Here is a 17,293-nt window from a genome sequence, read left to right on the forward strand (position 1 = left end):
AACAGGTGTGTCTTTTATACTGGTAACCAGTTAAAACGGGTCTTTTATACTGGTAACCAGTTAAAACAGGTCTTTTATACTGGTAACCAGTTAAAACAGGTCTTTTATACTGGTAACCAGTTAAAACAGGTCTTTTATACTGGTAACCAGTTAAAACAGGTCTTTTATACTGGTAACCAGTTAAAACAGGTCTTTTATACTGGTAACCAGTTAAAACAGGTGTGTCTTTTATACTGGTAACCAGTTAAAACAGGTGTGTCTTTTATACTGGTAACCAGTTAAAACAGGTCTTTTATACTGGTAACCAGTTAAAACTGGTCTTTTATACTGGTAACCAGTTAAAACAGGTCTTTTATACTGGTAACCAGTTAAAACAGGTGTGTCTTTTATACTGGTAACCAGTTAAAACAGGTCTTTTATACTGGTAACCAGTTAAAACTAGTGTGTCTTTTATACTGGTAACCAGTTAAAACTGGTCTTTTATACTGGTAACCAGTTAAAACAGGTGTGTCTTTTATACTGGTAACCAGTTAAAACTGGTGGGTCTTTTATACTGGTAACCAGTTAAAACTAGTGTGTCTTTTATACTGGTAACCAGTTAAAACAAGTCTTTTATACTGGTAACCAGTTAAAACTAGTGTGTCTTTTATACTGGTAACCAGTTAAAACAGGTCTTTTATACTGGTAACCAGTTAAAACAGGTCTTTTATACTGGTAACCAGTTAAAACTAGTGTGTCTTTTATACTGGTAACCAGTTAAAACTGGTCTTTTATACTGGTAACCAGTTAAAACTGGTGGGTCTTTTATACTGGTAACCAGTTAAAACTAGTGTGTCTTTTATACTGGTAACCAGTTAAAACAAGTCTTTTATACTGGTAACCAGTTAAAACTAGTGTGTCTTTTATACTGGTAACCAGTTAAAACAAGTCTTTTATACTGGTAACCAGTTAAAACAGGTCTTTTATACTGGTAACCAGTTAAAACAGGTGTGTCTTTTATACTGGTAACCAGTTAAAACTAGTGTGTCTTTTATACTGGTAACCAGTTAAAACAAGTCTTTTATACTGGTAACCAGTTAAAACAGGTCTTTTATACTGGTAACCAGTTAAAACTGGTGTGTCTTTTATACTGGTAACCAGTTAAAACAGGTGTGTCTTTTATACTGGTAACCAGTTAAAACAGGTGTGTCTTTTATACTGGTAACCAGTTAAAACAGGTCTTTTATACTGGTAACCAGTTAAAACAGGTCTTTTATACTGGTAACCAGTTAAAACAGGTCTTTTATACTGGTAACCAGTTAAAACAGGTGTGTCTTTTATACTGGTAACCAGTTAAAACAGGTCTTTTATACTGGTAACCAGTTAAAACAGGTCTTTTATACTGGTAACCAGTTAAAACAGGTGTGTCTTTTATACTGGTAACCAGTTAAAACAGGTGTGTCTTTTATACTGGTAACCAGTTAAAACGGGTCTTTTATACTGGTAACCAGTTAAAACAGGTGTGTCTTTTATACTGGTAACCAGTTAAAACAGGTGTGTCTTTTATACTGGTAACCAGTTAAAACAGGTGTGTCTTTTATACTGGTAACCAGTTAAAACAGGTGTGTCTTTTATACTGGTAACCAGTTAAAACTGGTCTTTTATACTGGTAACCAGTTAAAACATGTCTTTTATACTGGTATCCAGTTAAAACTGGTGTGTCTTTTATACTGGTAACCAGTTAAAACCAGTTAAAACAGGTGTGTCTTTTATACTGGTAACCAGTTAAAACGGGTCTTTTATACTGGTAACCAGTTAAAACGGGTCTTTTATACTGGTAACCAGTTAAAACAGGTGTGTCTTTTATACTGGTAACCAGTTAAAACGAAAGTTACGCCTGTAACTACGGTTCTATGAGTCCCGGATGACCGCCAGGCGGTGCTGTAAGCACTGGATATCTCCCCTCGCGCATGCGCATGTCGAGTACAATACCAACAATGTCACGTCACCCGTGACCCCTGCATGACCCCCGGAAGGGGTATATCTTCCGGCGTCAGCATGGGATCGGCTCCTAGAATCTTCTCGCGAGAGCACGAGGATTCGGAGTGACCGGCAGGCCTGGCGGTCATCCGGGACTCATAGAACCGTAGTTACAGGCGTAACTTTCGTTCTATTTCGTCCCTACTGACCGCCAGGCGGTGCTGTAAGCACTGGATGACGAATACCAACAATGTCACATAGAATCCCGGTCACATACCTCACTGATCAGGGGCAGAAGGACCCGGGAGTAGAACCACGCCCAATGGTTGGGGAGTGGCGACATTGATCCGGTAAAACCTGGAGAACGTGTCCGGCGACGTCCACGAAGCTGCTGCGCAGATGTCCTCCAGAGGCACCCCCTTCAGGGCAGCCCAAGAAGCTGCGACGCTTCTGGTCGAGTGGCACCTCACCCCCACTGGTAAGGGGCGGCCACTGGCCCTGTAGGCGTGCTCGATGGTGTCCACCACCCAGTGGGACAGGCGCTGTCTAGAAATAGCGCGCCCCCTGCGAGGGCCACCATGACAGATAAAAAGCTGCTCCGACCGTCGCACAGGCGCGGTGGCAGCAACATAAGCAGTAAGGGCCCGTACGGGGCACAAAGGGCTTGGCCCACCCTCCGCAGGCTCGGGGTCGAACCGGGCAAGCTGGATAGGCCGATTAGCATGATCGCGTGGCAGGACCTTGGGCAGGAACGCCACGTTCGGCCACAACGTAACCCCTGAGCCATCCGGGTTCCACCTCAGGCAGTACCCGCTGACTGACAGGGCATGTAACTCACTGACTCGCTTTGCTGACGTCATAGCGAGGAGAAAAGCCGTCTTCATAGAAAGACACTTCAGGTCCACCTGGGCCAAGGGCTCAAAAGGTGGAGAAGAGAGGGCACCTAGTACCATAGACAGGTCCCACACCGGGGCCCTTGGGGTCCTCGGGGGGCGCAGCCTCAGAGCCCCCCTAAGAAAGAGAGAAACCAGCCGGTGGCACCCCACGGTGGCATTCTCGACCAGGGCATGTCGTGATGAAATGGCCGCCACGTACACCCGTAAGGTGGACTGAGCACGGCCATCATCCAGGAGGGACTGAAGGAACTCCAGGATCGTGGCCACAGGGCAAAGCATAGGGTCCTCTGCCCTGTCCGCACACCAGGCAGAGAATCTCCTCCACTTGCACTCATACTGGAGGCGGGTGGAGGGCGCACGAGCGTTCAAGATGGTAGCCCTGACGGGCTCAGTACAGCTTGACACTAACGGGTCGGGCCCTGCAGTGGCCAGACCCAGAGTTGAAGGCGACGGGGGTCGGGATGCCAAATCCGACCCCCCAGCTGGGACAGAAGGTCCCTCCGGTCGGGTAGGCGCCATGGCGTGCCGCAGCAGAGCCTCCGGAGTAGTGGGAACCACGGTCTCCCCGGCCAGAAGGGGGCCACCAAGAGGAGCCTGTGACCTCTCTGGAGGACCCTCTGCAACGTCGGAAGGATTAAAGGTAGTGGGGGGAACGCGTACAGGAGCCCGTTGGGCCACTCGTGCCCTAGGGCATCCTGACCCAGAGGACTGGTCTCCTCTGTCCAGGAGAACCAGAGGGGGCAGTGAGCCGAGACGCCCGAGGCGAAGAGGTCCACCACCGCTCTGCCGAAGAGGACCCAAATCATCCCCACTACCTCCGGATGAAGCCGCCACTCTCCTGGGGGAGGCTTGTGTCGGGACAGGAAGTCTGCCACCTGATTCCTGACCCCTGGCAGGTATATCGCCCGCAGGCTGAGGAGGCGAGGAGCGGCCCACGTCAGAAGGCCCCGGGACACCTGCAGCAGCTGTGCAGACCCGGTGCCCCCCTGGTGGTTGATCTGGGAGACAGTGGACACATTGTCCGACCGAACCAGTACGTGCCTCCCCCATAGGTGAGGTAAAAAGTGCTCGAGTGCTCGGTGTACAGCACGGAGCTCCAGCACATTGATGTGGCGTGTGCGGTCCCGCGCAGACCACTGCCCTTGGGCAGGCCTGCCGCGCCAAACAGCACCCCACCCCGAGAGGGAGGCATCTGCGGTGACAGTCTCCCGGAAGGAGGTGATAGTGCCCAAGGGCACACCCCCCAGCAGGAATGCCCCGTCTTTCCAGGGTGCCAGGGCATGGACACACACCCGCGACACCCTGACTAGCCTGTGCCTGTGCCTTTCGGCATCCAGGCGAAGGCTGTTCAGCCACATCTGCAGGGGGCGTAGCCTCAGCAGGCCCAAAGGCACAACAGCCGAGGCGGCTGTTAATCTGCCCAAAAGCTGCAGGAACTGGAGGTAAGGCAGCCGTCTGCCCCTCCTGAATCGGGGGAGGAGCCGCAGGATGTCGCTCACACGCCGCGGTGAGAGACAGGCCCTCATGGTCACCGAGTCGAGTACCAATCCTAAGTAGGCAACTCGCTGGGAGGGAGCCAGACAGCTCTTCCCTCTGTTCACTGTGAGCCCTAGTTTGGCCACATGCGACAAAAGGAGGGCCGTGTCTGCCACCACTTGTTCTCGGGACGACGCGCATATCAGCCAGTCGTCCAGGTACGGCAGAACCTTCATACCCTGTGCCTGCAGGGGAGCGAGGGCTGCCGCCACGCACCTGGTGAAAACTCTTGGGGACAGGGAGAGCCCGAACGGGAGCACCCTGAACTGGTAATGGCGGTCCTGATAGGCGAACCTCAGGAACCGCTGGTGCTGTGCCGCAATCGGCACGTGAAAGTAAGCGTCCTGTAGATCTACCGTCGTAAACCACTCCCCCTGACCGACCGCACGCAGAACATCTGCTGTGGTCAGCATCCGGAAGGGCAGGGCCTTCATGTACCCGTTGAGGCCTCTCAGGTCCAAGATGGGACGAAGGCCGCCGTCTTTCTTGCTGACGAGAAAGTAGGTTGAGTAGAACCCCTGGGGCTGCAGCAGGGGGTCTACCGGCACAATGGCGCCCTTGGCCAGCAGGACGGACAACTCCTGAGTCAGAGCCAGAATGTTCGCCGGGTCTCTGATGACGGTCATCTTGACCCGGCCGGAGGTAGGGGGCCGGTGTCGGAACTGCAGTACGTACCCGTGGGTTAAGGTGGAAATTACCCAGGGGTCCGACGAGCAGGCAGCCCAGTGACTGAGCTGCTGCCGGGAAAAGCAGCCGACGACCGGCCCCGTGGCCCTAGCGCCGTCTCCCCCGGCCTCTGGACGTGCCGGGGGGGCGATGGTCGAGGCCAACACCCCGACGCTGCTGGGGCGGTCCGCGCACAGGGGGGCGAAACCCCCCGGCAGGCTGTCCAACGGGCCGCTGGGAGCTGCGCTGGCTCCTGCGGGCAGGAGGCTGGGGGCGACGTCCAGGGGCGGACGAAGGGCCCCTCGGTGTACTGGAAGCGGGCGCCCTCCTGTGAAGGTGCACCAGTCGCTGCCTGGTCTCATCGGCCAGGGCGGTGCGGTTCAGAGCTTCCAGGGCAGTTGCCCCAAACAGCTCCCCCGGTTCTGCCGGTGCCTGACGAAGAACCCTACGAGCAGTCTCTGTCAGGGGTGACTGCGCCAGCCAGACATGACGGCGTGTGTGCACCAGGGTGGACATCAGCCGCCCCAGTTCCCTCGTCTGGGAGGCAAAAGCCTGTAGGGACACATCACACAAGTCCCGTGTGGAATCATCCACCTGTGCATCCTGCAGGGAGGTGGAGAGGGCCAGTAGCAGATGAGAAAGGGTGTTCCCCAGCCGGCCGATGCGCGCCGCTGTTTCATAAGCCCTACAAATATGCCCATCAGTAACCCTACACTGGGTAGAGGGGCACTTGGGATCTGGCTTCAGAGCCTCATCAGGAGCCACTATCAGTGCTGCAATGGAGGGCTCGATGGGGGGCATGTGGTGGAGACCAGCCACTGCAGCGTCCTCCATCGCCGTCAGAGCACGGTCATCAGCTGTTAGCCTGGAGAGGGCTGTGACATCTCTCCAGCATGAGTGCAGCTCCCTCAAAAAATCCGACGAAGGCGGAATGGTGAATTCCACCGGAGAAGGATTGCGCCTGTGGAAGGCGCTAGAGGCCACCTCCGCACGCGGTGCATCCAGCTGCAAGTGTGCCAGGGCAGTGCGGATAATGCTCTGCACGGAGGAACAAACCGTCCCCTCCCGAGAGCTCTGGGCAGATGAGTGCGAGGAGAACCCCGAGCGCTGTGAGGCCGGGTCCCCTGATGACACGTTGAACTGGCTCGCCGAGGCTGCAATGGAGATTGCGTCCTCTGGCAGCGGCGGTGGCGACCCCAGAGCAAACTCTGGCACGGCAGGTTCCACCTGGCCAGTACCAGGTTGCAGATTGAGGAGGAGCGCCTTCATCTGCTCCATGTCGGCAGCCAAGCGATCTACCTTCGAGGAGAGCTGGCTCGTCATCCGCCGTCGTTTGGGGGCCCCCACCACTCTCTTCGCCGATCGCTTCAGCGAAGACCCCGGCTGGGATGAGGGGAGGCTGGCCGACGGCCCCGGCTGCTCAGGGCCCAGGCATGACACGCAGAGGTCCTGGTCAACCGCAGGATCCAGGGAGGCCATGCACCCTGGGCATGAACGCTCCATCACAGGGACCGGTGGGAGAGGGAGCGGACACGCTGCCGTCACCACGGATGTGCTGGCAGGAGAGGGGAGCGGACACGCTGCCGTCCACACGAATGTGTCGGTGGGAGCGGTCACGCTGCCGTCACCACGGATGTGCCGGTGGGAGAGGGGAGCGGACGCGCTGCAGTCACCACGTAGGTGTCGGTGGGAGAGGGGAGCGGAAACGCTGCCGTCACCACAGCGAGCACGCTGCCGTCACCACCAATATGAAGGCGGGAGAGGGGAGGGCCACGCTACCGTCAGCACGGATGTGTCAGTGGGAGAGGGGAGCGGAAACGCTGCCGTCACCACAGCGAGCACGCTGCCGTCACCACCGATATGCAGGTGGGAGAGGGGAGCAGCCACGCTGCCGTCACCACGGCTATGAGAAAAGGCAAAAAAGGCGTCTTTACTCAAAAAAGAAGAGAACAATCCTCTCTTGTTTCTTTTCCCTTTTTTTTTTTTTTCAAGAAAAAAATAAAAAATAACTGCAAGGAAAAATAACAATATCACATCAGTAAGTGGGAGAGGGAGCAAATGCTGCCGTCACCCTGAACGAGCCGGTGGGAGAGGGAGCGGAAACGCTGCCGTCACCACGGCCGCAAAACAGGCAAAAAGGCGCTGTTCTTTTCCTTTCTTATATTATTATTTTTTTTTTAAAGAAAAAATAATCTGCAAGGAAAAAAATAATGTTGACACTTTAATAAAGTGGGAGAGGGAGCGAAACGCTGCCGTCACCACAAGTGTGCCGGTGGGAGAGGGGCGTGGCCTTCACCACGGCTGTAAGAAGGACAAAAAAAGGTGTTGTTTTTTTTTTTTTTAGAAAAAAAAATAAATAATAATCCTTTTCTGTCTTCTTTTTTTTTTTTTTTTTTTTTTTGCAGAAAAAATAACTGCACAGAATAATATTCAGGTGTCGGGCGCAGCCAACAGCTTACCTTCTGCCAGCTGGCCCAGGGGGGCGGGGCGGGGAGACGCCGCCGCCGCCGCAACGAACACCAATAAATACCGCGTGGCCACAGCCTCTTGGAGGACGACAGAGATCGTTACTCCTACCTTACGGCACGAAGCTGCACAGAGGCCGGCGGTTGTAGGGAGGAAAGGAAGAAGCTTTTAACCAGCCTTCTATTTCCGTCCTGTACTTCAGCGCGATGCGAGAAGAATGAGGAGCCGATCCCATGCTTGACCCCGGAAGATATACCCCTTCCGGGGGTCATGCAGGGGTCACGGGTGACGTGACATTGTTGGTATTGTACTCGACATGCGCATGCGCGAGGGGAGATATCCAGTGCTTACAGCACCGCCTGGCGGTCAGTAGGGACGAAATAGAACTGGTCTTTTATACTGGTAACCAGTTAAAACAGGTCTTTTATACTGGTAACCAGTTAAAACAGGTCTTTTATACTGGTAACCAGTTAAAACAGGTCTTTTATACTGGTAACCAGTTAAAACAGGTGTCTTTTATACTGGTAACCAGTTAAAACTGGTGTCTTTTATACTGGTAACCAGTTAAAACAGGTCTTTTATACTGGTAACCAGTTAAAACAGGTGTCTTTTATACTGGTAACCAGTTAAAACTGGTGTCTTTTATACTGGTAACCAGTTAAAACAGGTGTCTTTTATACTGGTAACCAGTTAAAACTGGTGTCTTTTATACTGGTAACCAGTTAAAACTGGTGTCTTTTATACTGGTAACCAGTTAAAACTGGTGGGTCTTTTATACTGGTAACCAGTTAAAACAGGTGGGTCTTTTATACTGGTAACCAGTTAAAACTGGTGGGTCTTTTATACTGGTTACCAGTTAAAACAGGTCTTTTATACTGGTAACCAGTTAAAACAGGTCTTTTATACTGGTAACCAGTTAAAACAGGTCTTTTATACTGGTAACCAGTTAAAACAGGTCTTTTATACTGGTAACCAGTTAAAACAGGTGTGTCTTTTATACTGGTAACCAGTTAAAACAGGTGTGTCTTTTATACTGGTAACCAGTTAAAACAGGTGTGTCTTTTATACTGGTAACCAGTTGAAACAGGTGTGTCTTTTATACTGGTAACCAGTTGAAACAGGTGTGTCTTTTATACTGGTAACCAGTTAAAACAGGTGTGTCTTTTATACTGGTAACCAGTTAAAACAGGTGTGTCTTTTATACTGGTAACCAGTTAAAACAGGTGTGTCTTTTATACTGGTAACCAGTTAAAACAGGTCTTTTATACTGGTAACCAGTTAAAACAGGTGTGTCTTTTATACTGGTAACCAGTTAAAACAGGTGTGTCTTTTATACTGGTAACCAGTTAAAACAGGTGTCTTTTATACTGGTAACCAGTTAAAACAGGTCTTTTATACTGGTAACCAGTTAAAACAGGTGTGTCTTTTATACTGGTAACCAGTTAAAACAGGTCTTTTATACTGGTAACCAGTTAAAACAGGTGTGTCTTTTATACTGGTAACCAGTTAAAACAGGTGTGTCTTTTATACTGGTAACCAGTTAAAACAGGTGTGTCTTTTATACTGGTAACCAGTTAAAACAGGTGTGTCTTTTATACTGGTAACACAGTACAGTACAGCACAGTAATGCTTTAAAAAGCTAGAGATTATGCTGATGATAATCTTATTTAGGGGTTGAATAGGTGACACATTTTAGAATATATTTGGATATTATAAGATAATATGTTAAGAAGTAAAAGGTTTAAATTCATATGAGCCTCTCTGTTGACATTTTGGTTAAAATAATATGAACAATGAGCTTCTTTAAATGATATAAATAAATTCTGTGTCTATAAAGGAGACTTTTTATCTGTTAAAAATACATGAGCTTCAGCTTCTCTGTTGACATTTTTTAAGATAACATTAACAATGAGCTTCTTTAAATGATGCATTCTGTGTCTAATAAAGAAGACTTTTTTATTTGATAAAACATACATGAGCTTCAAGAAGAGGACTTTTTGGGAGTTTGTTTGTTTAGGTCAAGAACGTTTGTCTGTGTACTGGAGCGCCCCCCCCCCCCCCCCCCCCCCCCCCCCCCCCCCTGTTAAAACAGGTGTCATTTATACTGGTAATCAGTTAAAACAGGTGTGTCTTTTATACTGGTAACCAGTTAAAACAGGTCTTTTATACTGGTAACCAGTTAAAACAGGTGTGTCTTTTATACTGGTAACCAGTTAAAACAGGTCTTTTATACTGGTAATCAGTTAAAACAGGTGTGTCTTTTATACTGGTAACCAGTTAAAACAGGTCTTTTATACTGGTAACCAGTTAAAACAGGTGTGTCTTTTATACTGGTAACCAGTTAAAACAGGTGTGTCTTTTATACTGGTAACCAGTTAAAACAGGTCTTTTATACTGGTAACCAGTTAAAACAGGTCTTTTATACTGGTAACCAGTTAAAACAGGTCTTTTATACTGGTAACCAGTTAAAACAGGTCTTTTATACTGGTAACCAGTTAAAACAGGTGTGTCTTTTATACTGGTAACCAGTTAAAACAGGTGTCTTTTATACTGGTAACCAGTTAAAACAGGTCTTTTATACTGGTAACCAGTTAAAACAGGTCTTTTATACTGGTAACCAGTTAAAACTAGTGTGTCTTTTATACTGGTAACCAGTTAAAACAGGTGGGTCTTTTATACTGGTAACCAGTTAAAACAGGTGTGTCTTTTATACTGGTAACCAGTTAAAACAGGTGTGTCTTTTATACTGGTAACCAGTTAAAACAGGTCTTTTATACTGGTAACCAGTTAAAACAGGTGTGTCTTTTATACTGGTAACCAGTTAAAACAGGTCTTTTATACTGGTAACCAGTTAAAACAGGTGTGTCTTTTATACTGGTAACCAGTTAAAACAGGTCTTTTATACTGGTAACCAGTTAAAACAGGTGGGTCTTTTATACTGGTAACCAGTTAAAACAGGTGTGTCTTTTATACTGGTAACCAGTTAAAACAGGTGTGTCTTTTATACTGGTAACCAGTTAAAACAGGTCTTTTATACTGGTAACCAGTTAAAACAGGTGTGTCTTTTATACTGGTAACCAGTTAAAACAGGTGGGTCTTTTATACTGGTAACCAGTTAAAACAGGTGTGTCTTTTATACTGGTAACCAGTTAAAACAGGTGTGTCTTTTATACTGGTAACCAGTTAAAACAGGTCTTTTATACTGGTAACCAGTTAAAACAGGTCTTTTATACTGGTAACCAGTTAAAACAGGTGGGTCTTTTATACTGGTAACCAGTTAAAACAGGTGTGTCTTTTATACTGGTAACCAGTTAAAACAGGTCTTTTATACTGGTAACCAGTTAAAACGGGTCTTTTATACTGGTAACCAGTTAAAACAGGTCTTTTATACTGGTAACCAGTTAAAACGGGTCTTTTATACTGGTAACCAGTTAAAACAGGTGTGTCTTTTATACTGGTAACCAGTTAAAACAGGTGTGTCTTTTATACTGGTAACCAGTTAAAACAGGTGTGTCTTTTATACTGGTAACCAGTTAAAACAGGTGTGTCTTTTATACTGGTAACCAGTTAAAACAGGTGTGTCTTTTATACTGGTAACCAGTTAAAACGGGTCTTTTATACTGGTAACCAGTTAAAACAGGTGTGTCTTTTATACTGGTAACCAGTTAAAACAGGTGTGTCTTTTATACTGGTAACCAGTTAAAATAGGTCTTTTATACTGGTAACCAGTTAAAACAGGTGTGTCTTTTATACTGGTAACCAGTTAAAACAGGTGGGTCTTTTATACTGGTAACCAGTTAAAACAGGTCTTTTATACTGGTAACCAGTTAAAACAGGTCTTTTATACTGGTAACCAGTTAAAACTGGTCTTTTATACTGGTAACCAGTTAAAACAGGTGTGTCTTTTATACTGGTAACCAGTTAAAACAGGTGTGTCTTTTATACTGGTAACCAGTTAAAACAGGTGTGTCTTTTATACTGGTAACCAGTTAAAACAGGTGTGTCTTTTATACTGGTAACCAGTTAAAACGGGTCTTTTATACTGGTAACCAGTTAAAACAGGTGTGTCTTTTATACTGGTAACCAGTTAAAACAGGTGTGTCTTTTATACTGGTAACCAGTTAAAATAGGTCTTTTATACTGGTAACCAGTTAAAACAGGTGTGTCTTTTATACTGGTAACCAGTTAAAACAGGTGTGTCTTTTATACTGGTAACCAGTTAAAACAGGTGTGTCTTTTATACTGGTAACCAGTTAAAACAGGTGTGTCTTTTATACTGGTAACCAGTTAAAACAGGTGTGTCTTTTATACTGGTAACCAGTTAAAACAGGTCTTTTATACTGGTAACCAGTTAAAACAGGTCTTTTATACTGGTAACCAGTTAAAACAGGTCTTTTATACTGGTAACCAGTTAAAACAGGTCTTTTATACTGGTAACCAGTTAAAATAGGTCTTTTATACTGGTAACCAGTTAAAACAGGTGTGTCTTTTATACTGGTAACCAGTTAAAACAGGTGTGTCTTTTATACTGGTAACCAGTTAAAACGGGTCTTTTATACTGGTAACCAGTTAAAACTGGTGTGTCTTTTATACTGGTAACCAGTTAAAACAGGTGTGTCTTTTATACTGGTAACCAGTTAAAACTGGTGTGTCTTTTATACTGGTAACCAGTTAAAATAGGTCTTTTATACTGGTAACCAGTTAAAACAGGTGTGTCTTTTATACTGGTAACCAGTTAAAACAGGTGGGTCTTTTATACTGGTAACCAGTTAAAACAGGTCTTTTATACTGGTAACCAGTTAAAACAGGTCTTTTATACTGGTAACCAGTTAAAACAGGTCTTTTATACTGGTAACCAGTTAAAACAGGTCTTTTATACTGGTAACCAGTTAAAACAGGTCTTTTATACTGGTAACCAGTTAAAATAGGTCTTTTATACTGGTAACCAGTTAAAACAGGTGTGTCTTTTATACTGGTAACCAGTTAAAACGGGTCTTTTATACTGGTAACCAGTTAAAACAGGTGTGTCTTTTATACTGGTAACCAGTTAAAACTGGTGTGTCTTTTATACTGGTAACCAGTTAAAATAGGTCTTTTATACTGGTAACCAGTTAAAACAGGTGTGTCTTTTATACTGGTAACCAGTTAAAACTAGTGTGTCTTTTATACTGGTAACCAGTTAAAACGGGTCTTTTATACTGGTAACCAGTTAAAACAGGTGTGTCTTTTATACTGGTAACCAGTTAAAACGGGTCTTTTATACTGGTAACCAGTTAAAACAGGTGTGTCTTTTATACTGGTAACCAGTTAAAACAGGTGGGTCTTTTATACTGGTAACCAGTTAAAACAGGTCTTTTATACTGGTAACCAGTTAAAACAGGTCTTTTATACTGGTAACCAGTTAAAACGGGTCTTTTATACTGGTAACCAGTTAAAACGGGTCTTTTATACTGGTAACCAGTTAAAACAGGTGTGTCTTTTATACTGGTAACCAGTTAAAACAGGTCTTTTATACTGGTAACCAGTTAAAACAGGTCTTTTATACTGGTAACCAGTTAAAACTGGTGTGTCTTTTATACTGGTAACCAGTTAAAACAGGTCTTTTATACTGGTAACCAGTTAAAACAGGTCTTTTATACTGGTAACCAGTTAAAACAGGTCTTTTATACTGGTAACCAGTTAAAACAGGTCTTTTATACTGGTAACCAGTTAAAACTGGTGTATCTTTTATACTGGTAACCAGTTAAAACAGGTGTGTCTTTTATACTGGTAACCAGTTAAAACAGGTGTGTCTTTTATACTGGTTACCAGTTAAAACAGGTGTGTCTTTTATACTGGTAACCAGTTAAAACAGGTGTGTCTTTTATACTGGTAACCAGTTAAAACAGGTGTGTCTTTTATACTGGTAACCAGTTAAAACAGGTCTTTTATACTGGTAACCAGTTGAAAGCACAGTAATGCTTTAAAAAGCTAGATATTATGCTGATGATAATCTTATTTAGGGGTTGAATAGGTGACACATTTTAGAATATATTTGGATATTATAAGATAATATGTTAAGAAGTAAAAGGTTTAAATTCATATGAGCCTCTCTGTTGACATTTTGGTTAAAATAATATGAACAATGAGCTTCTTTAAATGATATAAATAAATTCTGTGTCTATAAAGGAGACTTTTTATCTGTTAAAAATACATGAGCTTCAGCTTCTCTGTTGACATTTTTTAAGATAACATTAACAATGAGCTTCTTTGTTTTTGGGTCTGGGGCCCTCCGTTGTCGGGCCTGCGCGGGTGTCGCCTTGTTGGGGGGTTCCCTCTCTCCGGGCCCGTCTCCGGTCCCCCCCGCTGCCTCTGCGGCGGGGCGCCCCTCTGGTCTTGGAGGGCCACTTTCGTGGGGGGCGGGTGTGCCTGCCCGCGTCGGCGGCCGGGGCGGCTCTGTCTCTCCGGGCAGGCTGGCCCCCTGCCGGGTGGGGGTCGTTGGCCTGAAGGGTGAGGGCCTCCTGGCCGCGTGTCCGGCCTGGACCGGGTGGCCGGGGATTGCCTGGGTCGCGGTCCGCCGCCGCGGGATCCCTGGCTGCTTCTTTCCGCGCCGTGGGGGCCCCGCCCGCGGGCCCCCTCGGCCGCCGCCGGGTGGGGGGGGGGCCTCGCAGGCGGTGGGTTGCCTCCCTCCTACTTCTCCCCTCTGTGGGGTTGCCGGTGGCCTGGGTTCCGGGCTCTTCCTTGTCGGCCTCTGGTCTCGCGGGTGGCGGGGTCGCTCCCCCCCCTCCCCCACTATAGATACACTTCAGGTGGAGCTTTGTTTGGTTTATTACACACACACACACACACACACACACACACACACACACACACACACACACACACACACACACACACACACACACACACACACACACACACACACACACACACACACACACACACACACTCACACACATACACACACACATGTACATATACACACACACACACACACACACATAGACATACACACTGGCTTGTTCACCTGCATGCTGGCTCTCTAGTTTTTGGGTTTAGGTAGCGGTAGCGATAGCTTAGCTCAGAATGCGATCAGATCTCAAGATTTAGGTCGATTGCTGTTCATGTTTTGGATGGCTCCGTGCCGGTTTCGTGCTTTGTTTGTGGTTTTTTGCTGCAGATTTCCAGTGCTTGACGTGTGTCTCCGTGTGTTCCTGCTTCCTGGATTGGCAGTGGATGTCGTCACCCCCCCCCCCCACCCCCTCCCCCCCCCAAAAAAAAAAAAAAAAAAAAAAACACTGGGTTTGTATGTGTATGTTTATGTATGTGTACGCATATGTGTGCGTATATATATGTATATATTACATATAGTAATAATGCACATATATACACTTTTGGTTTCTACCCCCCTCAGCGAAATATGGTGAATTGGTTACGGTTATTGGTTAAAACATATATATAGTATAGTTAAACAGGATTATTTTATACTGGTAACCAGTTAAACACATGCAGGGGAGGGTAAACAAGTAAAAGGTAATAAATATCTATAATTATAAAGTATGAACAGTTTATACAGAACATTGAAAAACAGTAACGGTGAAAACAGCGGGTAGAGTGAGTGTGAGTTAATAACTATTACTTATACTATATATTAATACTACTATATTAACTACTACAGGAATAACAGGCAGATATTAATGTGGTTATTGGTCTGTTAACTACTGAGATCAGGCTGGAGCTGTCCTTGGTCCTGATGGATCTGATGGAGCTGTCCATGGTCCTGATGGATCTGATGGAGCTGTCCATGGTCCTGATGGAGCTGTCCATGGTCCTGATGGAGCTGTCCATGGTCCTGATGGAGCTGATGGAGCTGTCCATGGTCCTGATGGATCTGTCCATGGTCCTGATGGATCTGTCCATGGTCCTGATGGAGCTGTCCATGGTCCTGATGGAGCTGATGGATCTGTCCATGGTCCTGATGGAGCTGTCCATGGTCCTGATGGATCTGTCCATGGTCCTGATGGATCTCTCCATGGAGCTGATGGAGCTGTCCATGGTCCTGATGGATCTGTCCATGGTCCTGATGGATCTCTCCATGGAGCTGATGGAGCTGTCCATGGTCCTGATGGAGCTGTCCATGGTTCTGATGGAGCTGATGGATCTGTCCATGGTCCTGATGGTCCTGGTGGAGCTGTCCATGGTCCTGATGGAGCGGTCCATGGTTCTGATGGAGCTGATGGAGCTGTCCATGGTCCTGATGGATCTCTCCATGGTGCTGATGGAGCTGTCCATGGTCCTGATGGATCTCTCCATGGTCCTGATGGATCTCTCCATGGTCCTGATGGATCTCTCCATGGTCCTGATGGATCTCTCCATGGTCCTGATGGATCTCTCCATGGTGCTGATGGAGCTGTCCATGGTCCTGATGGATCTGTCCATGGTCCTGATGGATCTCTCCATGGTGCTGATGGAGCTGTCCATGGTCCTGATGGATCTCTCCATGGTCTTGATGGAGCTGTCCATGGTCCTGATGGATCTGATGGAGCTGTCCATGGTCCTGATGGATCTGATGGAGCTGTCCATGGTCCTGATGGTTCTGATGGATCTGTCCATGGTTCTGATGGATCTGTCCATGGTTCTGATGGATCTGTCCATGGTTCTGATGGATCTGTCCATGGTGCTGATGGATCTGTCCATGGTGCTGATGGAGCTGTCCATGGTCCTGATGGAGCTGTCCATGGTCCTGATGGATCTCTCCATGGTCCTGATGGAGCTGTCCATGGTCCTGATGGAGCTGTCCATGGTCCTGATGGAGCTGTCCATGGTTCTGATGGAGCTGTCCATGGTGCTGATGGAGCTGTCCATGGTCCTGATGGAGCTGTCCATGGTCCTGATGGTCTCAGCTACTAGTATCACTTCCTGTTTAGTGTTGAAGTTTGACGCGGCGCCACGGCCACGCCATTTCACGAAAAATCACGATTTTGATAGCTTTTCATGGTTAACGTCTTTTGTGTCTCCTGAGCGAGTTTTATGTGGAACGGACGATCCTGCTAGGAGTTCGTTAAAGTACGACACGTGAAAATGACATAATTTGCGCCAAAATTACACGATTAATTCAAAATGGCCGACTTCCTTTTGGGTTTGGGCCATGGCGCCAAGAGACTTTTTTTTATGTTGCGACATGATACAGGTGTGTACCGATTTTCGTGCATCTACGTCAAACCGTATCGTGGGGCTTGAGGCACAAAGTTTTCTAGGGGGCGCTGTTGAGCCATTAGGCCACGCCCCTTTTTGACACTATTAGAATAGAATATTTTTCGCCACATGGGACGTGCGTGCCAAGTTTCACAACTTTTCGAGTAAGTTATGCGCCTCAAAAATGCAATTGTTTTCGGATAAAATAATAAGTCTTAATATTATTGCTTACGCTGCACCCCTCCAAAATAAAACCACCACATACACTAAACGATCTGGCGAGTTGTCAAGCCAGAGATAATTCATTACCAAAAAAAAGGTTTACATTGTCCAGTGTCCAATATATTCTAAGGAACATATATGTATGGATAATTATTTATAGGTTGCATTTACGCAGCATAAAATTAATTAATTTAGTGATTGCCTTGTCAAATAAAAGGTATAATAAAAAAACATGCTTTTTTTTGGAGCGAGCAATAATTTCCGGATTGTCGGGGGTGCTGAAATTCAAAGAAGAAATGTGTGACCCTGGGGACACTAAAAGCCGTTTTATATCTTAACCGTTCACACAACTACCTAATATTAAAAGTAATTAA

This window comes from Cololabis saira, chromosome 2 (genome assembly GCF_033807715.1).
Source record: "Cololabis saira isolate AMF1-May2022 chromosome 2, fColSai1.1, whole genome shotgun sequence".
Classification (NCBI taxonomy): Eukaryota; Metazoa; Chordata; class Actinopteri; order Beloniformes; family Belonidae; genus Cololabis; species Cololabis saira.